General features: G+C 47.5%; 1 protein-coding gene across 1 annotated transcript in view; it reads right to left on the bottom strand.

Annotated features, from left to right (window-relative positions):
- Window positions 1–11562: 11562 nt before the first annotated feature.
- Window positions 11563–24417, bottom strand: part of FGFR2 (fibroblast growth factor receptor 2) — a 190977-nt gene continuing 178122 nt past the window's right edge. The window contains exon 20 of the mRNA XM_060125350.1: window positions 11563–11621. The gene's annotated coding sequence lies outside the window, so the exon portion shown is untranslated. The remainder of the gene's footprint in view (window positions 11622–24417) is intronic.

Consider the following 24417-nt stretch of genomic DNA (forward strand, 5'->3'; position numbering starts at 1 on the left):
TGTCTCCCGCACTGGCAGGCAGCTTCTTAACCACTGCACCACCAGGGAATTCCCTGGGCTACCTTCTGTTCACCCTTTAGGCCTGGCTATGGCCTCAATTCCACCAGGGAGTCTCCCCAGCTTCACTCTCCCACCCCCCTTCCCCAGTGGGTAGGGAGTGCTCCTCCACTTTCCCACAATCCCTGTGCTCACCTCATGGTTCTCTATTACACTCCTCTTCGGGGGTCTTTATTCCCCATCAAACCATGGGCTCTTTGTGAGTTCCCTTTGCTTCACCCCAAACCAGCAATCCTGGGCAGGAAATCTCAATGGCTTGTCCCCAAGCCCACAAAGACACCCCAGGTGTCTCTGTAATTACAGACACGAGTCTAGCTTTCAGGTCATAAAAGTACTCATCCTATTTTACATATTTTCCTCATTTTTCTCATGCTGTTTTACCTGAATCCTACAAGCTACCCAATACAAATCTAGGCAAGATAGACTGTATAATATACATATCCCGGTGCTAAATGCAAATGCAGGGTCCCTTGTTCAAAAATCATCAAGAATTTCAAGATGACAAGAGCAGAGACTTAAACTAAGTGTGGGCCCCTTCTAAGCACGGGGCAGCTACACGGGTCACAAGGCCACAAAGCCAGCCTGATTCCACGCTTCCTCAGTTCTGCCCACCTGGGCATCTGGTGTGTCCTTCACCCAATACCTGCAAGATTCAGCCTCCTGCCTCTACCCCCAGAGTTTCACAGAGAAACCTCTGGGACCTGGCTCTTCCAGCATCCTGTGGACCATTAGGGAACCTCTCTCTATCCAGGGGTTCACAGTGAATGAGCACTTAGTGTTTGAGGGTCGTCGTAAATAGAGAAGCCAAACATTTGGGTCAACAGTTTCAAATTCTATTGGATCAATGAGAACACGGTCAGGTACAAAGGCAGCAGTAAAAGAGACCAAGGGACAAACAGCCTTGACTGGCTGCTCACATTCAACCAGAATCCCAGGGCCAAGAGCAGCAGAAGCCAGTGTGGGTGGACTTCATCCAATCCAGCGAGGCCTGAATAGAATAAAAGGCCGAGTGAGAAAGACGTCTTTCTGCTGGACTGTCTTCGAGCTGGGACATCTGTCTTCTCCTGCCTTCAGTCTCAGACTCTGACTGGAACTTATAGCATCAGTTCTTCTGAGTCTTGATTTCTCAGCCTCCATAATCACATGAGCACCAATAGGGGTGTTTCTATGTAGAGAGCTATCTGTAGGTTTATATCATCCAGAAACAGACACACCCAGAATAATATTTAGCCAAATATCTGGACACCCCTGGCACAATCAAGTTGACAACATAAAATTAACCATCCACAGGGAGAAATCAAGGCAGAATTCCAAGATTGCCCCCGATTCCTGCCCCCTGGTATACACAGCCAGCAAAATCCCTCCCCTTGAAGTGGTGGGACCAGAGAATACGAAGAGCTGTCACTCCCTTGAGTCAATTATGTTACATAGCAAAGGAGTCGCTCCTATAATTAAATCGCTCTATATAAGACTCTGTTTTAGCAGACGGGAGGAAGGGACTTTCTTTTGCTGAACACTGGCCTAGAAGAAGTGAGCTGCCATGTTTTAGGTGGGTCTATGAGGAGGCCGCATGGCAAGGCACTCACTGCAGGTGGCCTTTATCTGACAGCCGGCAAGAAAGCAGAGACCTTAGTCCTGCAACCACAAGGAGCTGAATTCTACCAACAGCCCCATGAGCTAAGGAAGAGAAGGAGCCCAGTGGACACCTTGACTGCAGCCTTGGGAGACCCTGAGCAGAGGACTCAGGTAAGCCATGCCCAGTATCCTGACCCACAGCAACTGCAAGACGGGTGCTGTTTTAACGCCTAAATGTATGGTGATCTGTTACGCAGCAATAGAAAATGAATATAATGGCAAACAGCATTTCTAACGCGAGAGGACTCTGAGGCGTCCTGGTTCCCAAACCTCAGCTTTTGCAGTCTGTCTTCCCAACACCCGCCACGTGCACCTTCCCCCGGGGGCTGCACCCATGATCGACAAGGGCTGCATATGAGGAACACCTGAGAGCTGCTTGCTACGGTCTCCTTTTCTGCAGCAAAATCCAGAAAATCAAAACCTGGTGTGCTAGCTGTGGGTTTTTTTTTAACCTACTATTTATACTTTAATAGCTATTAAAGTGAGGAAGAGCTTACTGTGTCACCCCTAATGTCACAGTGTATTTCCCCCCTGGTGTGAGCCCCATATTCCAGAAGACACTGCACTATAGGTTAACACCGCCGCCTCCAGCAGCTCCTGGGAGGGTCTTCGGTGGCCTCCCCCAGGCACACCCCAGGCCTTGTCACAGCTGTCAGGGAAAGAGGCATTCATTGTTTTCTGCTAAATTGTGACAAATGGAATCACAAATAGGGTCACTCCAGCATCTGTCCGTCCTTCCAAGTTTTTTGTCACCCACAGTAGAATGTTCATCACTGCAGTTCTTTGTCACTTTACAAACTTACCCGTCTAACAACTTGAGAGCAAAACCAGAAGCTGTGTGCCCTGCACTAATTTGTAACTTTCCAAGGCGTGACTTTTAATTTGTACACCTTCAGGCTGGCGAGGGGTCTTAGCAGACCTCTCTGCATTCATATCTGTGGCCTGTTCTCTGCTCATCACATTAAAAACTTCAAGAAAAATGACACTGAAAAGGAATGCTTGTGATGGAATTTTTAACAGTGTATGTGTATAAAAAATGAGAATATTGAAGAAATAGCAGAAAACAGACTTTCTAAAGGATCTGAAGGGGCAGAGTGGACCACTCCAGTTTTTGCCATTCACCTCCCATTCACTTTCTGGCAACAGTCCCGATTTCTTCAGGAAATGCAGTCTTTCCCCACTCCCAGCCTATGCGCTTTCAGGTGAGGTTGACTCTACCCACGCACCAAGCCTGGGCAGGTGACTAAGGCCTAAATCAAAGCACCACATTCCTTGGGGATCACACAGCCCAGTTAGAGCCAATGGAAACAATGGGTCTTGCTGGGACCTTTAAGGGAACTTACCCTTTTAGTGCTGGACTTGAATAATGGAGTCTGTGGACCTTAAACTGATGGCAGCATTTTTGCTGCCACTTGGAGCCTGAAGTCAACTCTAAGAAGAGCAGAACCGAGTGATGGAGAGGGACTAGGACGTAGTAACATCACTGAGCCCTGGACCAAGCCGTATCTGAAGCTTACATTTCCCGTCTTTTACTTACTGGGCCAATAGATTCTTTTCGTTGATTTTTCACATCGATTTGCAACCAAAAGATCCCTTAGTAGGACAAAAATTCCCTTCAATTTTTTAGTAATGTTTTATTGCTTTTCATGGGCCTATCATTGATTTATGAATATGGGATTAATCAAGGTCTCAGGACATATCTTTCATGAACATTGGAGCTGACTATTCTTTCAGAGAATTAGTCACTGTTCCCTTGATGTGTTCTTTACTAATTAACAATTATTCAGTTATGAATGCTTCCAGCCACAAGTAACAGAATATCCAACTGAGAGTGGCTTAAACTATTAGCCTCCCACAACACCTGGGCTGCAGGTTAGCCTTCCCAGGGATGGTTAGGTAACTCAATAATGCCACCAGAGACCCCAGATCTTTCTGTCCTTCCTCTGCCTGCCATCCTCACATGTTGGTGAGTCTCCCCTCATGGTCGCAAGATGACTGCTGCAGCACCAGACATCATATCCTCACATGACAGTGTCCCATCCATGCAAGAAGGAAGAAGCCAGGAGAAAAGGGCTTTCTCCTCATAATGCTCTCTGCCTTTTATCAGGAAGGCAAATATTTCCCAAAATCACTCACAAAACCCCCATTGTTGTCCAGGACTGGGTTACATGTTTCCCCATAAACCACTCACCAGTAAAGGAGGATGGAATTTCCATGGCTGGCTTAGGCCAAGCTTATCAAGGAAAAAGGGAGATTAGCTCTTGGGAGGCATCTACCACCAAGGACTCATTAATCTACCTTCACAGAACCAAGACTAACATTAACTTATGAGAAGAAAAAACACCAGGCAGGTAACTTCCAATTTTACCCAAGCCAAGGTCAGCGTTCTTCTTTGCCCTTAAAATAAGATCAGCATAAGCCGGAGGGAAAGGCACCAACGTTAAAAATCTATATTTGGATCCCCTGGGGCTGGGCCCATCCTGTGGCAACTTCATCTGCCCCCTGGCAATGAATTCTAAAAATATAGACCTTTGACAGTCATGTATTTTAAATAGCAAACTCCACATATATAATCTCCACTCCTTCCTTGCTACAAATTAAATTTTCATGGTGAGGAAGGAATGACAGATATATTTTGCTTTAGCAGAACAAGTGAAGGTGACATTTTGAATCTCGGAGCTCATGTTTCCTAGCTGCGTGGCCTTGGGCAAGCTGGTCCCCTTCTCCATGCCTCAGTTTTCTCACCTGGACTAGGGAGGTATTAATAATAACTACCTCATACGGGAGAGTTGCGAACCCACAGGCAATTTGGTCATTCCCAATAATGAGCTTCTTTGGGGAGAATGTCAGTAGTCTCTAACAATTAGATGTAAATGGGGCCAGGGTCTCCTCCCCATAACCTCCCTTCTAGGTTACAATGAAAGTTAGTTTCAGACTGACTTGCCCCAGATATAAACATAGCAAAGTGGCACAAAAACAGTCACACAGCTCTTCTGAAAACTTGAGGAAGTCTCAGCTGTCTTCTTTTCAGGTGCTTCAATCGCACTTGCATGAAAGGTCAATGTCATTCAAGGTCAATGTCCAAGGCCAACCCTTAGATGCCGACAGTAAGACTCCTCCAAAGCACTAGCTGGACTGGGCCGGCTCAGAATCAAGCTCGGGTCATCATTCCAAAGGGCGTAGACTGTTTGTTGGACCCCCGGTATATTCCTCTACCTGCTTGTACAGTAGGGAAGTGCTGGTTTCATACTGCAGGCCAGTCTCACACATAACTCACCAATGGAAAGCAATTTCCCTCATCTGTTATGCTATTAACAAAAGCCCCTGGGTTTGTACGTAAAGATAACTAAAGCCTGCAGTACCTACCTGCAGAGAGCACCCTTGGGAATAATGTTTCAAATACGGATCACCTCTGGGTGTTTCTTCCCAAGTGGAACGATTGATTGCTCCTAGAGCGTGGGTAGTAACTACCTAATCCACACATTCATGTCTAATAGTCTAGGCTGAAGTATTTTGAACTGTGTTAAGACCACAAACAAGGAGAATTACTAGGTAATGAAACAGCCAGCACATGGACAGGAAGAGAGAAAGCAGGAAGCCAGCCCCTTCTTTTCCATCCTCCCATCACTATCCTAGAATCCAGCTGAAGCCCTCTTCTTCTTGCCATTTCCTATGTCTGAAACAGCAGCATTAATTATTTGTTCCTCTTCCTCCTTGAAAGCCATCTCAGACTCCCTTAGTTTCTCATTCAAGACTCTCCACAATCTGATCCAATCCTGTCTCTCCAACTCCATCTCCCACTACCCACATCAACCAGAGAGCTAACTGTGCCTTTGCTGGTATCGTGTCCTTTAACCAGGGTGCCATCCCCACTCCCACATCAGAAGCCTGCCTAGCCTTCAGATGCCACCTCTTCCACGGAGCCTTCCATGATCCCACAGCCAAGTCAGTGCTGAGAGTGCAGGGCCTGAAGGAAGACTGCCTGGAATTAATCCTGGGTCCTAACACATAGCTGCTGAATGACTTTACCTCTCTGGCCTTCAATTTCCTCATCTGTAACATGGACATGATGAAAATACCTACTCCACAGACTCACTGGGGGTTCCTATGAGATAAGACATGCAAAATGCTTCACGTAGTCGCTGGCACGTAGTAAGAGGCCAGGACTTGTTGAGTATTACTGAAAACAAAAGGCAAAAGCAAATCCCAGTCCCTTCTCACTCGAGGGAATTGTCACTGCTGGCTTGTGCTCCTGACCCTCTCCTCTTCCCTTCTCTCTCTCAACAGATGATATCTTTGTCATCTTATTGAACGTGAGGTTTTCTCAACTCATAAGTAAATCAGAAATGAAATGTACAAACTTTCAGTTGCCAAATAAATGGGTCACAGTATGAAAAACAAATTAAATTCCCCACAGTGTGGGGAATATAATCAATAATTAATATCTTTGTATGGTGACAGATCGTAACTAGACTTATCACAAAAAAAAAGAAAAGAAAGGAAATGTATAGTTATAAATAAAAATAATCCCAATGGAATCATCAAGACTCTCATGATCAAAACACATTTTAGGCCTTCCTCTCTTTTCATGACCCATCCAATAAAAATATACACTTCGAGGGCTTCCCTGGTGGCACAGTGGTTGAGAATCTGCCTGCTAATGCAGGGGACACGGGTTCGAGCCCCGGTCTGGGAAGATCCCACATGCCGCGGAGCGGCTGGGCCCGTGAGCCACACACTGAGCCCGCGCATCTGGAGCCTGTGCTCCGCAACGGGAGAGGCTGCGATAGTGAGAGGCCCGTGCGCTGCGATGAAGAGTGGCCCCCGCTTGCCACAACTAGAGAAAGCCCTCGCACAGGAACGAAGACCCAATACAGCCAAAAATAAAAAATTCATTAATTAAAAAAAAAAAAATATATATATATATACAGCTTGAAAGTTCACCTATGCCCCCTTGCAGGAAGTGGCTTTTCACTCTGACCAGCCTGAGGCCGTACAGGATGGTGGTAAAGGCCACAGATGCTAGAACCGGACTGCTGGGTGCAGACCCAGCACCTACCCACTGCGTGCCTCAGCTTCCTCATCTCTCAACTGGAGACAATGGTAGAAGAAGTTTAAATGAGATGGCAAGTGCGTGTAAAGCTCTTGGAAGCACCCCTGGCTGGAGCAGCAGGGTACTCCATGGAGCTCCTGCCATTATCATCCACAGAAGCATCTCTTACAGTCAAGGCAAGTACAACATGCAATGGAGAGAAGGTTCTAGAGAAGGACTTGGGGGGCACCTGGGACAAAGTTTTATCTTGGCCACCAGCTTGCTCTGTGTCCTGGAACAAGTCACCTTGGCCTGCAGTTTCCTCATCTCTAATCCAAGAAAATTGAAATAAATGATATGAAAAGTCTACCTAGACCTAAACGTCTACTCCCATGTGTCCAGAACTGTGGAGGGTCTGAGATTTTTGCCCTACTTGCAAGCTAACCCACGAGCCTGCCGCAGGGTTCATGAGTGTTGGAGGAACACACAAGACTCCCAGGTCAGAGACCGAGGACGTTATTGCTCACAGCGCGGCAGGCAGTATGAGCTTCATTTTCGTAATGGTCTACGAGCAACTCTGCCCGAACTTTGAGGTAGACATTATTTTACCGGACAGCAAACAAACTTACCTTCTGCTCCAGAGGAACACATTATCTCTATATTCCAAGTCTGTTCGCCAGACAAACATCCTTGAAAAGGGGGTCTGGGACAAAAGCCCTCAGAGCCTCTGCTCACCAGACGTGCAGAAACAGCAGAAACCCATGGAGAATGTATCAGTTTCTTCCTACCTCCCCTCAAGCTTGACAATTCAGTTGAACTCCTCATCCTGCCCTCAAAATAGCTGCTCTTAACATTTATGTTTCTCCTGATGGTGAGACCACTCACCCTCTATCTCCTCCCTTCCCACTATCTCCACCTGCATGGACTGCTGTGACCTCTCTCCTGAAACCTGTACATTTATCATGGTCTCTCTTTTCAAGAGCACAGCTCTGTGTCTGCCCCTGATGAAAAACTGCCCATGCCTCCCCACTGCCTCCTGGCATAAGTTCCAACTCCTTCCAGATATGACATTCCTTATTAAATAATGAGTATCTTGAAACCAGGTCTTATCTATTTTTCCAGCACTTAGAAATAAATATACACAGAATAAACTGCCTAAGGGGACTCCAAGCCTTCCAGTCTTTAGATTTAAAAGACGTAAATGTCCGCTAAGCATGGGACATATTAGAGGAAAATAACAAGCAGGAATAAGCTATTAAACAGCAGAGTTTCCTTTTTAATGTTTCTTTAAAGATTTTTATAGGGGTGGGGAAATGGAGGTGTGGGTGTTTGTATTTGAGGGTTTTGATCATTTATCTATTCATTAGCTACAGAAAACTTTGTCCAATCAGAATCTGCCTCAAACACCCCAAATGCAGGGCTGCTCCATGGAAGGATCAAGGGACCCACCCAGGGCGTCCCCTTTCCCATGGCTGCTGGGAGGGGAGAGGGCTGCTCCGTGGTCCTCTGAGGCCCAAAGAGTTGAAACCCTACACTCAAAGGAAAGGCGCCTCATAAGTGGACCAAACATAGCGTTCTCAGTCTGACAAGTAGGACTGTACTTTTCGGGGTAAAGAGGACAGAACATTTTAATTCAGGTCTGATCTTTAAAAAAAAATGCAAGACATATGGAGCAAGGATAAGGAGCTCCAAGGGAAGAAACAGCCATTCCTTTCTAAGCAATCTTCACCGGCTACAAGAGGGATGACCCCGTGACCCCTGTTGATCCTGTTACCCGGGGTCAGCACACACCTCATTAAAAAAGAGTCAATTTCAAATAATGGGCACTTTCCCCTAAAGACCCAATATTCTTTTGCCATTGGTATTGTGTGTTGTTCAGAATCCTTTGGGCTTACTGGAATTTCCCTGAAACATTTCCGATGCCTCAGGCATCATTTTTAAAACATTAGAATTTTAAATCACAGCTTCGGGAGAGAGTGGCCTGTATCTGGCTCTCCTCCCTGGCCCTAGTCTCGTGCCACCTAAAACAGCTTGGCCTGCCATCCTGAAGCAAGCTGTCAACTCTCATCTGAGGAAGGACAACCAGATCAGCCGCCCTCCCTCCCCTTTCACCCCACATCAAAGCCACAGAAATGACTGCCTGGGTTGTTGAAGCAGAGCTGGGCCGGAGCTGGCTTATGAAGGCTCATGAGAACCCATTCTGCGCATCTCTTCCCAAATCCGTGCTCAGTGACATCACATGGGAAGCTTGAACACAGTGTGAGTATTTACACCGAGGAAATCAGCAAACACTACAGACCAGAACTTGCTTCTGCCCCTCCCCCAGAGCCACTGGTTAAACATTTACCAGCACACCACTGTTTGACAACTAGCCACAGCCCTTTTTCATCTCTGCTTCATCAGCACCGATAAAGAGAAGCTCGAACGGCCCCTGATTTCTGCTGTGCTGCAGTTACAGTAAAACCTTCATGAATTCCACCAAATTAAAGAAGCATGACCTCTCCTGTTGAGAGCTCCGACCGCCTTCCTTTTATCAAGCTCTGTCCTCTAGAACCATCTCTCATTTCATCCATTAAGGCATTTCCTAAGCCTTTCCCCTCAAAATGTGCAATAAAACAAACTGGTCTTTATTGCTGTCTCTCTCCAGGCCCTCTTGAAATTACATTTTCCAGTCTATAGCAATCTCCTCCGCCCCGAGGAAGCCTGGGAGAGGAGCGCCAGGTCTGATCAAGTTTCACTCTATATTTTCATTTGCAGTCTTGCATGGACTCCCATTCAAGAACCACTTTGCTTTCCTTCTGCTAAAAATCCTCAAGCTGTTGGACGGGCTTGCCTCGGGCCCACCGGGGGGTTACCCTGCTTGATGGGTTCCCCGACTCTGCAGCGGCTTTTGGGTATCAGGGAGGCACTCTCTGCAAAGCAGTGCCACTGATTTGTGCAAATCAAGGACACTGAACAAGCTCTGCTGTGTCCCTAAAGGTCGTGGTCTATCCCTGGGACTGTGCCAGGACAATGTGCCTTCTTCCTCGTCGCAGAGAAAGAAAAGCACCAAGTAGTAAACAGACAGGAAGCCACCCCCATGAGCAGTAAGCTGATTGTCATTAGCACCTTGAACACGCCTTCCAGAAAGCCTCGGTCCCACCACCCCAGTTGGTAGACCGGTTCCACCTGTAACCAGGGCTTACCTGGAAGCTGGACATCCCCTTCTGTCTGTTGCAATGAACTTCAGCAATCCACCTGGCTGCTAGGAAGCAAAGTTGTCCTCAGCCCCCAGCAGCTCCTCTCCACAGCCCCTCACTTGTGCTGTCTGATAGCGACTAGGTGTCAGCTTATAACGGCTTGAGCACCTGCGTCTCAATGAGAAACTCCTGATGACCAAAAATCTTTCACAGGGCTTCCCGGGTGGCGCAGTGGTTGAGAGTCCGCCTGCCCATGCAGGGGACGTGGGTTCGTGCCCCGGTCCGGGAAGATCCCACATGCCGCGGAGCGGCTGGGCCCGTGAGCCATGGCCGCTGCGCCTGCGCGTCCAGAGCCTGTGCTCCGCAACCGGAGAGGCCACGGAAGTGAGAGGCCCACGTACCACAAAAAAAAAAAAATCTTTCACAGCCCATAGGAGTGGAGATAAGCTGGTGGACTTTGGTCACTGTGACAGGCTGGTGGGATGGAGAAAAGGGGATAGATGGAGGCGATGGAGCCCTCGCCACTCCTCAAATCACGCAACGTAAGTAACAACCTTCTCCAGCTCCACGTGGGACCCACCCCTGTGAAAGACTCCATGTGGTGAGAATTATTTACATCCCAGCAGGCAGGGCATGGAGCGTGCACTTCAGCTCATCAGAGGCCACGTTTTGCCATGCTTTGGGGTCAGAAGAGAACCCCTAGGACTGGCTTCTTTGACATTTTCCCGACCAGCAGGTTGAGGGTCAGGCCAGCCTTGACCTCGCTTCTGACGGGTGTGGGCAGAGGTAGCGGGAGCTGAAGTGGAGAGGCGGGGCACGTGCGTGCACATGCGTAGGTGTGGAGATGTGTGTGAGTGTGCACCGATGTGCTCAGGAGCTGAGGCAGGGAGCACGTGGGCAGGCGTGATCCGACAGGGGCTGAGCTGATGGGTGGATGCAGACAGACAGAAGGTCACTCGCTCCCCCGTGAATCATCAGAAGTCCCAACTGCGTCACCAACTGAAAGAGGGTAGAAACCTCTAATACGGCGAAAGCCACGGCAAAATTACCCTAAGCCTTGCTGGAAACCAGCTTTTCAGTAAAACCTCATGTACTTATTTGTCTCTGAACGCTATCCAGCCCCATTTTTTCCATTCAAAGATCTTTCAAATCATTTCCTTTTGCAAACATCGTTTGAATGGGTGCATAGTGTAGATATTGTGCTGGTGGTCATGCTTTCTGGGTGTGCATGTGTATGTGTGTGCGTGTGTGTTTAATCACGATGCTTGCCCTCTTTCTGTGCTTGAAACAACCTTTTACGGGCGTCAGTACACAAGCCAAGTCACAATTTGGCAGCCCCGAGGAACAGCTTAGCACCATGAGGTACCCACCCAGCTCAATTCTGAACCACCAGAAAAAAATAGCTCTGTACTCGGTCCTGGGCTTTGGGATGAAAGCAGGAATTTTCTGACCCACAGAACAACCTCAGAACCACGGTGCCAAGCACACAGGAGAAAGAGCAGATATAGCAACTTGGTTGATCATCCTCAGCTGTTAAAAAAAAAAAAAATTAGAGTCCTGATGGCCAAAAGAACAATCCAGGCCCTAAATACTCACTATGGCAAAACTATTTAAAAGAACTTAGATACACAGAGTTCTAGTTTTCAATAGTTTTGGCCAGGGCTGGGGAGACCTTCTGTCCATGGTGGTGGTATCTAGAGCTGAAAGGGAGTTCAAAACTATGAAGACTGTAGCAGGTGCATCTGGAGAAAAAAGGGGAGAAGTAAGGAGGGGATGATCAAAAGTGGCCGCTGGGTGCAGGCTTTATTCTAAGACTTGACCTGGGTGATACTGACGCCATAAAATCCAGTGTTTGCTTTGTGGAAATTCACACCTCTGTGTGCATTCCTGGATCTACATTATCTTTTTCTCTAATTTTTTTTTCCTTAAATTGTTTAGTTCCATCCCTCCACATTGCAGAAGAGCAAACTGAGGCCCACACAGCCAAGTTAAGGGAGCAGGTGCACAGTTAGAATGGGGCAACTTCATTACTAGTATAGCTCTCTGTCCGCCTTAATTTAGCATGTAATACATGCCTGGCTGCGTTATATGGGTTTGTGACATGTTTCTAAATGGATTAGAAACCATCACTAAGGACTGTGTCTTAAGCTTCATGTTGCACATAGGTCCCTACACACACGCGCGTGCGCACACACACACATACACTGTGCTGAGATCACAGTAGATGCTATTATTTCATCCTGGCCTATATACCAGGCTGAGCATTCCCCACTCGCTCTGGTTCGCATGAAGGAGCAATCCTGCTCTAGCCAAGCCCCCCAGGGCCTGCCCTTGAGGTTGTTCTCTTCTGGTCTAGTCTCCCGGCTTCAACATCCGCCAGTGGCTCCTCTGCTTTGGAGACCTACAGGACTTGCAGGTTCCTGCTCTATCCCCTCTCCACTGGTTCCTGTGGGCATCCTCACTGCCCTGGATGAGAAACTGCTCACACTGGTCCAGGTCCCCCCACCCCCGGTCCAGCCAAGACCTATCCATTTCCATGAGTGGGTGTGGATGGGGGTAGAGGGGAAAGAGAGGGGTTTCAGTCAAGTGATGGATCAATAATTAGGAACTGATCACACTCAGAAGCTAAGCTAAGCTGGATAGCTTCAAAGCTAGTCAAGTGTCCGAGATGCTGAAGCACTGGGAAAGTCTTTTCAGGAAACACAACACAGATTCCTTAAGAAAGAAAGGGAAAAAAAAAAAAAACGGGATGGAACGGGAGCGGGGAGGAACTGAGCCGCAGAGCATCAGCGTCCAGGAGGTGAGCTGAATGCACTGTTGGCTAAGGGTGGGGTGTGGGGGGAGCCCTCTCCTCTAAAGTTTTCCTACTTTGACTTCATTCCCAGCTGCTCTCAGGAACAACAACAAAATAAAACAAACAGTGAATACCGTTAGCAACCAAGAAAACGTACATTCCTCGGGAAGAGCTTTGCCTGGTCTGGGGGACTTCGTGCCCCATAAAGGATGCATTTCTGAAGAGCCAGGAAAGACTTATTCATGTAAAATGCAGAAAAAAGCTGACTACTGTGATATTTGGGATTTTTCCGTGGAAATACTCTCGTATAAACCCCCTGATCAAACATCTGTAAATCTGGGCTTTCTTCAACGAGGGCTTGCCTATACTTAGGAAGGTCACCTTGGCTGCTAGGAGCTCTGAAACGGAATCTAAATGTAGGCCCTTACACGTTGATCTTTGTAGGCATATTCAGCTTTTGAAAGTGGCTCTAGTCCCTTGAAATGTCAGGTTAATAGAATCCAGGAATTTACGCCTGACCTCCACCAAGCCAAAGACCACGGGCAGGATTTTGGCCCGTGAAATTCAGCAATAATGTTGACACTCTAGATTGCTACTTCTCCTCTCTGTTTTCTTAGCAATGAAATCCACAAACCTTCCATTTCTGAACCTTTGCCCAGTTTGGGAAGCGGAGCCATCAAACTGAACTTTATCTTGTGCGGGTTAACAGGTTTGAATCCAAACACAGCAGCCCTGTATACCTACCAAGATTTATTATCTATTTATGTCCACGTTTGTGCTGACATAGTTTTAACAGCCTCTGTTTTACCAGAAACCATGCAGACCCAGATATTGTGGTTTTGACAACGTTGATATTGAAAAGAAATATGTTATTTCTCCATTGTTGCTCTGGAATGAAGTGACCACATGTGAGTCTGTTTCTTGTAAATTTAGAGGTTGCTCAGTGTAAGAGGAGGGCTCAGCCAGCCCCTTCATTTACAAAAGAGGACACATGCTCAATATCACACCTTGTCACTAGCAAAGGGCGACCAGAACCTCTGTCCAGAGTCCCTCATGCCCCTCCACATTGCCCACTCCACCTAGCACATAAAACGCAGAGAAAGGTATTTCCCAGAGGGTGTGTTGCACAGCTGTCACGCTCACAGTGCTGACACTGTGGAGGACCAGGGAGTTTGCCATCCAGCATGTGCACACCCTGTTCCTCACCTGAGCACCCAGCAGTCAATTTCACAGAGAGCGTCAGCGGTTCTACCCAGAAGCTCCATTCAGCATCCTGCAGAGAGCCCTGCCTATGGGGAAACCCTAGTGTGGTATATAAATCTCCAATATCCATTGGTACCCAACACCCATTCTGTCCTCCTTCTTAGTTGCCTACTTGAGTTGCAGAGGCCAGAAAGCGAAAAACTACATTTCCCAGACTCCCCTGCAACTAGGATGCCAGATTTAGCCTCAGCCAATCAGATGCAAGCATGTATGATTAGGAAGATAGAAGTCGATGGCGCTAACACTTTGTTGACTCTCCCTACTGGTAAGCTTGGCCTTGGAGCCATTTGGCTTCTCCGAGCAGTGCTCAGAGCTCCAGCTTCACAGGTGTCAGGAAGCACGGTATGAGGCATCCGCTTCGCTGATGTGCATCATAGCAGATGCGGCCTGGTTCTGGGGCTGGTGGAAGCAGTGGTGGCCTCCTGCTTAGGGCAGCTTCTGGATTGCAGGAGCCAAGGGCTTCCTTTTCACAGAAGGGCCCATATCATCTTGGCGGTCAGTTCTGCGCTGCCAATTTGGGGCTTGTTCTTGAATAGTCAACCTAGAGTCTGTTTCTTCAACCTTCTCAAAAATTCTGTAAGCCATTTAATACTTTGGGGAAAACAAGGCAAAACACTAAAGATGTCCCCCATCCAAAGTGGGAAGCTGGACTTAAAGAAGTAAGCATAGGGAATTTCCTGGTGGTCCAGTGGTTAGGATGCCACGCTTTCACTGCCGAGGGCCCAGGTTCAATCCCTGGTTGGGGAACTAAGATCCCACAAGCCACGAACAGCCGGAAAAAAAAAAAAAAAAAAAGTGAGCGTCCGCTGGTCTACTGACCCTTTCCAGACTTGCCAACATTCAAATGAGATGTCAGACTGACCAATACCTGGCCAATATTGCCAGGTTCAGATATCAGCTGCAGAGGCAGCAGCAGGGTGACAATAGGACCCTAAACTTGGAGACTCTGGGCCTAGATGTCACTCCCAGTTCTGTATCTTCCTACTTTGGTGACATTGACCTTCAGTCTCTTAAAATCTTTGCGCCTTCGTTTCTTTATTTGTAAAAGTTCACAGTCCTGCCTGGCCCACAGGTTGTTCTCAGATTAAGTGAGAAGGCAGGACCTAGCACAGCTGTAGACAGAGCACTCCAGTCAGCAGGCTGCTTGTGGTTGAGGTGACGAAGCCCCATTTAATATACATCAGCAAAAAGTGCAATACAGTGGTTGGTGGGCTTTGAGGAGAGTTCATGCAGCGAGCATGGGAAACGCAGAGATGAAGTGGGTATCTCTCTCTCCATCTCCCTTCTCTGCCAGAGTTTCCCCATCAGCACATTTTTCCTGCTCCAGACTGGCTTAGAGCTTCAATCACACAGAGGAACTGGCTTTAATGCTCTCTCTGGCCCAGGGCAGCCAATTGCCTTGCTTTGCTGGGGACTGAAGGGTTTCCCAGGACACGGAACTTTTAGGGCTAAAACTGGGAAAGTTCTGGGCAAACTGGGACAAGTTGGTCACCCTCCTCCATTCTCACATCCAAAAGTAAGGGACTGATTGGCCCAGCTTGGGTCAGGGTCTACCTAATACCCACTGACAGTGGCCAGCAGGGCAGGTCATACTAGAACATGTTAGTCCCTGCAAGAGCCATGTGAATTCAGGGGACAAGATGTCCCCAGATAATAAGGAAGGGGGAGACACCGTGCAGAGAATCCTATAAATGTCCAACGTGGAGACTCAAAGAAAGATCCTGCATTCTTTCATGTATTTGACGTGCATTACCACGGCCTCATTTGTGTATCTCTATAAGACAACACCAAGGAACTCAATGCAATCTTGACCTCAGAAAAATGCAATGGATTTGCGTTTCAAGGTCAGAGCAAAGGTAAAAAATCACATAGAGTCAAAAACAGCTCCCTACCTCTAAGCCTTGTCATCTCACTCAGCACAGTGAGATGCTCCCTTCGGAGAGGTGAGCAGGAACTAGAGCCAGGGGAGGAACAGTAGATTCTCACCACCCATTGCAAAGTCACTTCAGGGCACGGACTCAATGGATAACCGTGGTGGACAGGCCTGCACAATCGAAATGGCTATTCCTCCTCTGCCCAGAAGTGGCAGGCAACATGGTGGTTTCAGATGTTGGAAGGTTATGAAATACACTTAAAAGATTAAGGCTCTTTGACCCGAGAGGAGCAAACAGAAGAGTTAAATAGCACTCAGCTTTCAGAAATAAAAACCATGTAGTTGGATGAAATGGAGCATTTATCCTCCACAAAATAATTTTTTTTTTTTTTTGGTCTTCTCATGAAGAAGAATTTCCAATGGCGATTTTATATTATTCATTAGAACAAGTCACCACAGCCAATACCCTATACAGACAGAGACAGTGGAAGGCCCGTCTTGCCTGGTTGAAGGCACATCATTCATTCCTATCCAAACAGTCCTTCAGGCAGCAGCACACACAGCAGATATTCAGGGCAACAAAAGAAGCTTAAATGGCGGAATGCAGATCTGAACAGAAAAGCGTCACCAACAATTTAAATTCCTTTCCTTACTGCAGCTGGGGAATCAGGCCGTTCCCCGAGCTATTTCAAACAGGGATGAGCTGCTGATTTTACAGAAACTCGTGAGGGTAATTTGCACTTGGGATTGGCTTTCGCTCTTCATCCCGTTATGTGTGAACAGGTGGGAAGGAGGTGACAGTGTGTTCCTACCCATCCCCAGCTCTGACCTACTGGCCCCATTGGAAACCTGTTCTCCACCGAGACCATTGCTCCCTACGGCCTCATCTCAGAGGAGTTCTGCACAGCTTCCACACCCAATGCAGCTTTCGTGGAGCCCTCCTTAACCCGCTAGAGGTTTCCAGACCACCATCCTTAGGTAAATAGGTTTCTTTCACCCCTCTTGCCTGTTCCCACCATGACGTCCCACAGCCCACGTGGTCATTCCATCACTCTCCCACTCCAGCCCAGCCCCACTGTTACCCTAGAAGAAGCTTCACAGGAGAGCATGGGAACAGCCCTCCTACACCTGCCTTCTCAAATCCTTGACCTCTTATGTCCATCAACTTTATTCTCCACTCCCATTCGGCCACCTGGTGGTCTTCTCTACAGAATGCTCCACCTCTGAAACCACAAAGTCAGACATTCCTCTCTGAGATCCTGGCTTCCTTTCCCTTTAGCTTGCTCTTTCAGTAATTCCCAATACCACACTTATTTGCCCATTTATCGACTCCCCCCCAACTTTTCTTCATCCCTTCATGTCCCTCCATATTCAACTTGGGTTCAATGACTGATTCAAACTTTCCCCTACCAAAACCCTAAATTCCCTGCCCATTCTTCCATCTCTGTCACCAGGTGAAACTTAAACACCAAATCCTCTCAAGGCTGACTTCTTCCCACATGCAACCAGAAGACCAAGCATTGTTGGAGACAATGGGATGTCCGAACAGACGGCTGCCATCATGAAGTCATGCTCACCAGCACCGCCTGGGCCTTTCATTCTGCCTGGCCATCCAACTGTGTCTCCTTGATCGGTTCAGCCTTCCCTTCCCCACAACAATTATTTCAAACTTGCATTCTACTCAAATTTCTCACTTACTCTTCACCCTCCTTACTCTCAGCAGATGACAGAGAAACAAGAAGCCTTAGTAAGAGGAGGATGTCCTCAATGCCCACCTGCCTGTCCTTCCATCTTCCCTCCTCCTATCTAAGTGCTACGTTCCAGCCTCTTCCCCATGCTCTCAGCTCAGCTCTCCTCACCCTGCACCTGCTCTGAATCCTCAACTTCTCTTCCGCTAATGACTCTTCTTGCAGCATTTAAGCTTCTCAAGTCTCTTATATCTTAAAACAAACAAGCCCTTCCCTCCTCCCCTTGTCCCTGCCAAGCCACCACCATACTTGCAGCCTCCATTCATGACCACACTTCTTAAAGGAGAACTCATGTTCCCCAGCCCTCATCTTCAGACCACCTGAATCATAATTATCCAGGAAGCTTTAAAAACTATACAGCAGAAGAAAAAGAAGCTAGAAACCAAAAACTACACAGTGTATGATTCCACTTATATGGAATTTCTGGACAAGGCAAAACTGTAAAAACAGAAAGTAGATCAATGGTTCCCTGGGGCCATGGGTGAGTGGGGTTTGACTGGGAACAGGCACAAGGAAACTTTTGGGGGTGATGGAAGTGTTCTAAACCTGGATTGTGGTGATGGTCGCAGAACTACATAAATCGACAAACGCTCATCCAACTGTATACTTAAAATGTTTGACTTCTATGATGTAAATTATGTCTTGGTAAATCTGTGTGTGTGTGTGTGTGTGTGTGTGTGTGTGTGTGTGTACAATTTTTTTACTTGGAAAGGAAAGGGAAAAGAAACCTCAAAAGCTCAGGTCTAGGAATTCCCTGGTGGTCTAGTGGTGAGGTCTCAGCGCTTTCACTGCCGAGGGCCCAGGTTCAGTCCTTGGTCCAGAACTAAGATCCCACAAGCCAAACAAAAAAAAAGCCCAGGTCTGGGAGGACCAGGCTGAAGCATAAGCAGGGCGTTTGTGTGAAGCAATTCGAGTCCTGCCTTTCATACTGGATAAAGATTCTCAAGTTGAGAGAAAGGGAGAGTCTGAAGGGAAGGTAACTTAGATAACAGTGGGTTTCTAAGAGGGAGCCCAAATCCCCCACCTGCGCCCCAAGATCTGAGTGCGGCAGGAAGATGAGAAAATCCAAGAATGATGTTTGGAACCCTGGAGCGGAGTAACCAATGCCACAGATCCTGATGGAGTCACCAAGAATGTAGCAAAACTCCAGCCAAAAACATGACTACACCTGTCTTGGCCCTCAGAAAGCTCCCCTTACCCGAGTGTGGTGTGAGAGGAGCAGATGTTTCCAGAGTGCCCAGAAGAGCCACGGAGAACATCAGACCTGGGGGTGTCTCAGGGAGATGAATGAGGATGACCCAGCAGCAGGAACACTGGTGACAACGGCCATTTCGCAGACTCCAGCATGAAAGCAGGCTAGTAGGGGCCTGGCCTCCACAACCTCATAACCCTGGTGCCTCACAAGCCCCTAGGCACCAACCCTAGGAAAAGAAGAAAGTTTTCTTGAATTGATGGAGATTCGATTTCTGCCACCCTGAGGTTCAAAATTGGCATCAAGTGGAGAATTTGGCTAAATAGAGGAATTCACCCTTTGTACACTTGAGTTGATGAACCACTATCCGGAGAACTGGGGCATCACCCACAGCCTAGGCAAAGGGTAACGAGCCTGAAAGGAAGCTGAATGTTCCAGCTCTCCCACGTGAACCACAGCTGGGAATTTTATTTTTCCTACAGTAACATAGAGAAATGACATAAGAGCCTTTGAAAGCAACAAAGGGAGTCAAGGCTTAGCACTGAGGGTTCTTTTTCCTACCAAGTCAAGCTTCATACTTACTGGGTGTCAAAGAATGTGGATGGCGGGGAGTGGAGCGCATTATCTGGGAGAGATAAGGCAGAGCCTGAGAAAGTGTAGCTAGAATGGGAGCTGGGGGCAGTGAGCAGGGAGCTGGCCTCTGAGGTCTGCCCTGGCCTCGGCCACAGTGGGAAGAGTCTCACCCCGAACTCAGGGACCCTGGCCAGGAGGGATCCCAGCCCTACTTAACCCGGAGCCCATCCGAGAGCAGAGTGGCTTGCACGGGGTGAGCAAAAAGCACCCGTCACAAATACAGCAGCCCGGCCTTCCCATGGCCAAGCTCAAATCAATCCCGTCACAAATACAGCAGCCCAGCCTTCCCACGGCCAAGCTCAAATCAGTCCTGAGTCCTAAGCAGGCTGAACCTCAGGTGCAGCAGGAAGAATTCGGGCTACTTAAGGCAGAGATCTGGGGCTCAGCCCTGGTGGTCATGTGACTCTGGTCAGGTGACTTCTCCTCCCAGCCTCAGTTTCCTCTCTGGAAACAGCTGGGTTTGGTGGGGAGAGAGACCAGCAAGGACAGACATAGGTTATCCATGCAGTTCTTTAGATTTCAAGTTCTGATTCCATTTCAGAAACCAGGCCTCGGCCGCTTCCACCCCACATCTGAAGAGGAGTTTGTCGTGTTCTCCCAGACACACCTCTCCTCCCATGTCTGAGATTCATGTCAGCGCTCAGAGCCACACGCTCCCAGGAAACTGCTCCCTTGTCCACTCCCGTCAGCCACCCAGGCGTTGGGGAGGCCATTTTCTTTTCTTCTTACCCTTTGTTGTCAACCAGTTATGCTGGCAGGGCAAACACTAAAAATATTATCTTTTCACAGAGAATACATTGATCAAAAGGTCTATTTCTCTCTTCTAGGAAATAAACCAGGGGTGAGACTCAGCACCAAAACGGACTCTTAACCAAAATGATACAAAATCGACTTGTACGGTCCCAGCTTATGAAAACAATCCCCCCCAGCAAGGACTCTCCTTTTTCTCTATGAGAAAGCATCAAGGCAACACAAATATGTACCCCGGGCCTCGGCAATTCACGAGCACTACCTGCAGAGCCTGAAACTCTGGGTCTGTCTCCCTGCGATCTGCAAACTCAGTGAGGAATCAACTGCTGAGCTACAAGCCTTCCTTGGTGAGTGGAGAAGCATTAGTGGGGCTTATCACCTGGGAGCCGGAGCCCTGAACGCAATCCTGATTCAAACCACAAATCCCAGCGTTAGAGGATACACTTCTGGGCACTTCCTTTACTACCTTTTCTGGGTCCTTTTCCCTTTTCAAAACTAGTTTTTGTTTTTTTTTTGTTTGTTTGTTTTTTTAAGAAACGTGCACTATTCCACTTGGAATTTTTGCTCCAACTGTAGTTTGGACATTTTTTTCTAACAGCAACCATAACAAAAATTCACACCAGCACAAGGCTCCTCTTTTGGCAAAACAGTGTAATAATTCCAATGGACTCAGTCCGTGGAAGTTGCTATTCTGAAATGGTCTAACACCCACTTTATTAACATTAGGGCTAATTTCTTTTGAAGGGAGTTTAAAGCGACCAGGACTTCGATTCTGGGGTTAATTGGTCTGTTTGCCACTGTTTGTCAGAACTGTCTTTAAAGAACATCTTCAAAGACTGCTCTGATGCTGGCCCCCGCCTTGTCTGAAATGCCTCAAATGTCTTTATCAATGCCAAAAATGCAGTGAGCGAAAGGGCTTTTTACTTAATTATTTCTGAAAACCAAAAAGGGAATTCCATGTAGACAGATAATGAGAACTGACACGGTGAAATTAAAATGTGTGCTCAGGCAAAGAAAGCCAGGAGAGCTGAACTTCTAACTAGAGCCAGCACATAGGGAGTCTGTCCTGCCAGCCCAGAACACCAGACAGAGCCCTGGGTGCTTCATTTTGTCTCTTGGAACAGTTCGCACAGGTTGCTCAGTAACCCGCAGGCCAATAGTATTTGGTTTTAAAATGCCAACATCTGTACAGCATTTAAAGTACAATTTTTAATTCACACACATGTCTGGAGACAGGGAAGAAGGTGTATCTTTAAAAAATACAACAAAGTGTATTTCTTTATACTATTCTCCACCCTCCCACCCCCTCCCCTCTAGCACTTCCTGGTTTATGTTGCCGCTTTCCACAACTCCTATACTCTGCATTCCTATTCCCAGTATCTTTTTTGGGTAGAAATGAGTAGAAAGGGGGGATAAAGTGGGACAGCTCTTCAGGTACCCAGAAGAGAAGTAGAAAAAGATGCACTTTATTTTAAACATAATCACGAACACTTCTTAATAGAAGAGAAAAATAGTTTGGTCTCCATTTTGCTGAAAATTATGGTCTCCGTGGATCCAAGTTTCCTCTCAAGACAGATAAGAATCAGAATCTGTCTCTTGACAACTGCCCATAATGAGGCATTTGGTCTATGTGAAGCCACTATTGACTACACCTGGAGAACTCAACACTACTTCCTTGCCCCCAAAATCACTGAACTACAACCCCAACGTGAAAGCGGAGAAACCAACCAGCAGAGAAACTCAGACACCCGACACCTAATAAGGAGTTAACGTGGTGATCTCTAAACATCCATCACATTTTGAGGATCCTAGCCTCGATTACATCAAGTCCCATATAGACCTGGGCTCTGCTTTTGGCCTTGTCATACAGTTGCAATTTCCCGTCCTTGCCACTGTCTAAATGCCCAGGTATCAATATATTTTCATGTTGTTTGGGTAACAGTGCAACTGAAACCCCCTCAGGGAAATCAGATTTGGAGAGAACGAGGGCAACTCCAGAACAACACCTTTCTTTTAAAAAATCCAAATAGCATTTTGCAAACTGATGCCATCATCTAACTGGCCTCTGCTTGAGTGAATACATTAGCCTTCGCTCCTTCCAGTACAGAGAGGTCAGATTACCTGCTGGAAAGCCAAGGAAGCCCTAAATCATTTGATGCAAGAAAAAGTAGCCAAGAGAATCTGAGCACAGAGGGGAGCTTCGGATCTCGGTTTAATGTAGGGTCCCCTTAACTGGACAACTTCTGACTTTATAACCAGGAGACCCTCTGGCAGAAAAAAGTGCTGGGTGCTTTGATAAAACAAAAACACACAAACGCATTCCGCTCACCTTTCAGCGTAACCCCCCAACCTCGAGCCAGCCAGTTGCTAGATTTTGGCCATTGGTTTTTGCTGAGCACATGAGATCTGATTACTGTTATCTCTGCTTGCATAACTACAAATGTTATCATTACTGCTCAACTGATATGGCTCTGTTTTACAAACACAAAGGAAGACTGTATGTACACTTGCCCTCTCACCAGAAGGGCTGGTTTAAAAGAAAAAAAAAAGAAAGAGAAGAAAAGGGAAAGAGTGGGGCTGGGAACCAAGAAGGGTAGGCCTGCTGAATGAGCCTTTCAGAAAGAATTATGTGATAGGTTTTGTGTGTGTGTGCTTTTTAAAAACGCTGCTGCCAAAGCTCAGAATTGAAAAGTATTCAATGGACATCATGTCAGAAACACAATGATTTATTTTGCTGGTTCATTTTCAAACATGAGCTTTCTCCTTATTCCCTGAAATGGGTTTTGGGCCCTTTGGGCCCGAATCTTCAAAATGTGAGGAACAGAAGTTATGCAGAGCGCCGGGTCTGATTCAAGATAAACAAGGATTTGATTATAAATACGACAGTGGCATATCCCTGGCCTCCAAAGAGCCTCATCTGTTTGCCCAGATTGCAGACATTTTCTCCATCCAAAACCGCACCGAGGATAGAATCGAGGTCCCCTCTGGCCAGCCCTCCCCAGCACACAAGGCGTAGTTTATAAGCCCGCCCCGCTCCCCCATCACCTGCGGTGTCCAAGGGAAGCCTAGTCACTGAGCTCCTGTACACCAGGGCTTGTACACACATAGCCAGTTCAGGTCTCAGTTCCCGAGTACAAGAGTCAGGAGTACAAGAAATGAGACTGCATTATTTTCCTGTTGCCATCCCACAGAGCTGAAGCTTTGTCACCATTAGTTCCCACTCTTCCTTTGGGATTGCAAGGAATTTCCTGGAGGCACACTCAGGCCTGGGTATGGGAGGACGGCCAAGGAGAAGGGAGGACCTAGTCCTCAAGGGGCCACCTCTCCAGGACCACAGCTCCTAGCAGGACTGCTCTGGCTGGGATCAGATCTCTCTGGGATCAGAGAGGCTAAGGCAAAAACAGCTTTGCTTCAGGCCGTCTAGAACAGAGGTCCCCACCCCCGGGGCTGCAGACCGGTACTGGGCCACACAGCAGGAGGTGAGCGGCGGGTGAGCGAGTGAAGCTTCATCGGCCGCTCCCCATCGCTCCCCATCGCTCGCATTACCGCCTGAGCCATCCCCCCGCCCCCATCCACGGAAAAATTGTCTTCCACAAAACTGGTCCCTGGTGCCAAAAACGTTGGGGACCGCTGCTCTAGAACCTTGTGCCGGATAGTTTTCAACGATGTATTTTTTAAATTGGGATCTAATTCACATACCATGAAATCACCCTCTTAAAGGGTCCAGTTCAATGGTGTTTTAGTATATTTGCAGAGTTCTGTTGTAGGAAAAAAGTGGGGCACAAGAGGATGGTCACGTCCCAGGTCTCAGGTGAATCCCTGGGACAACCGCCAAGTGTGGGTTCTTGGCTTTGCACAGGAAAGCAAGAGCGAGCCGTAGTAAAGTGAAAGAAGGTTTATTCAGGGAGATACAGACTCCATAGACAGAGTGTGGGCCATCTCAGAAGGCAAGAGGCCCCGAGATACGGCGGTTAGTTTTTATAGGCTGGGTAATTTCACAGGCTAATGAGTGGGAGGATTATTCCAACTATTCTGGGGAAGGGGTGGGGATTTCCAGGAATTGGGTCACCACCCACTTTTTGGCCTTTTATGGTTGGCCTCAGAATTGTCATGGTGCCTGTAGGTGTGTCATTTCGCATATGCTAATGTATTACAGTGAGCATATAATGCGGCTCAAGGTCTAGTGGAAGTCGACTCGTCCACCATATTGGACCTAGTTGGTTCTAACCAGCTTATGTCGTGTCCTCAACAGCTATGTCAT

Source organism: Lagenorhynchus albirostris, chromosome 16, assembly GCF_949774975.1.
Source record: "Lagenorhynchus albirostris chromosome 16, mLagAlb1.1, whole genome shotgun sequence".
Lineage (NCBI taxonomy): Eukaryota > Metazoa > Chordata > Mammalia > Artiodactyla > Delphinidae > Lagenorhynchus > Lagenorhynchus albirostris.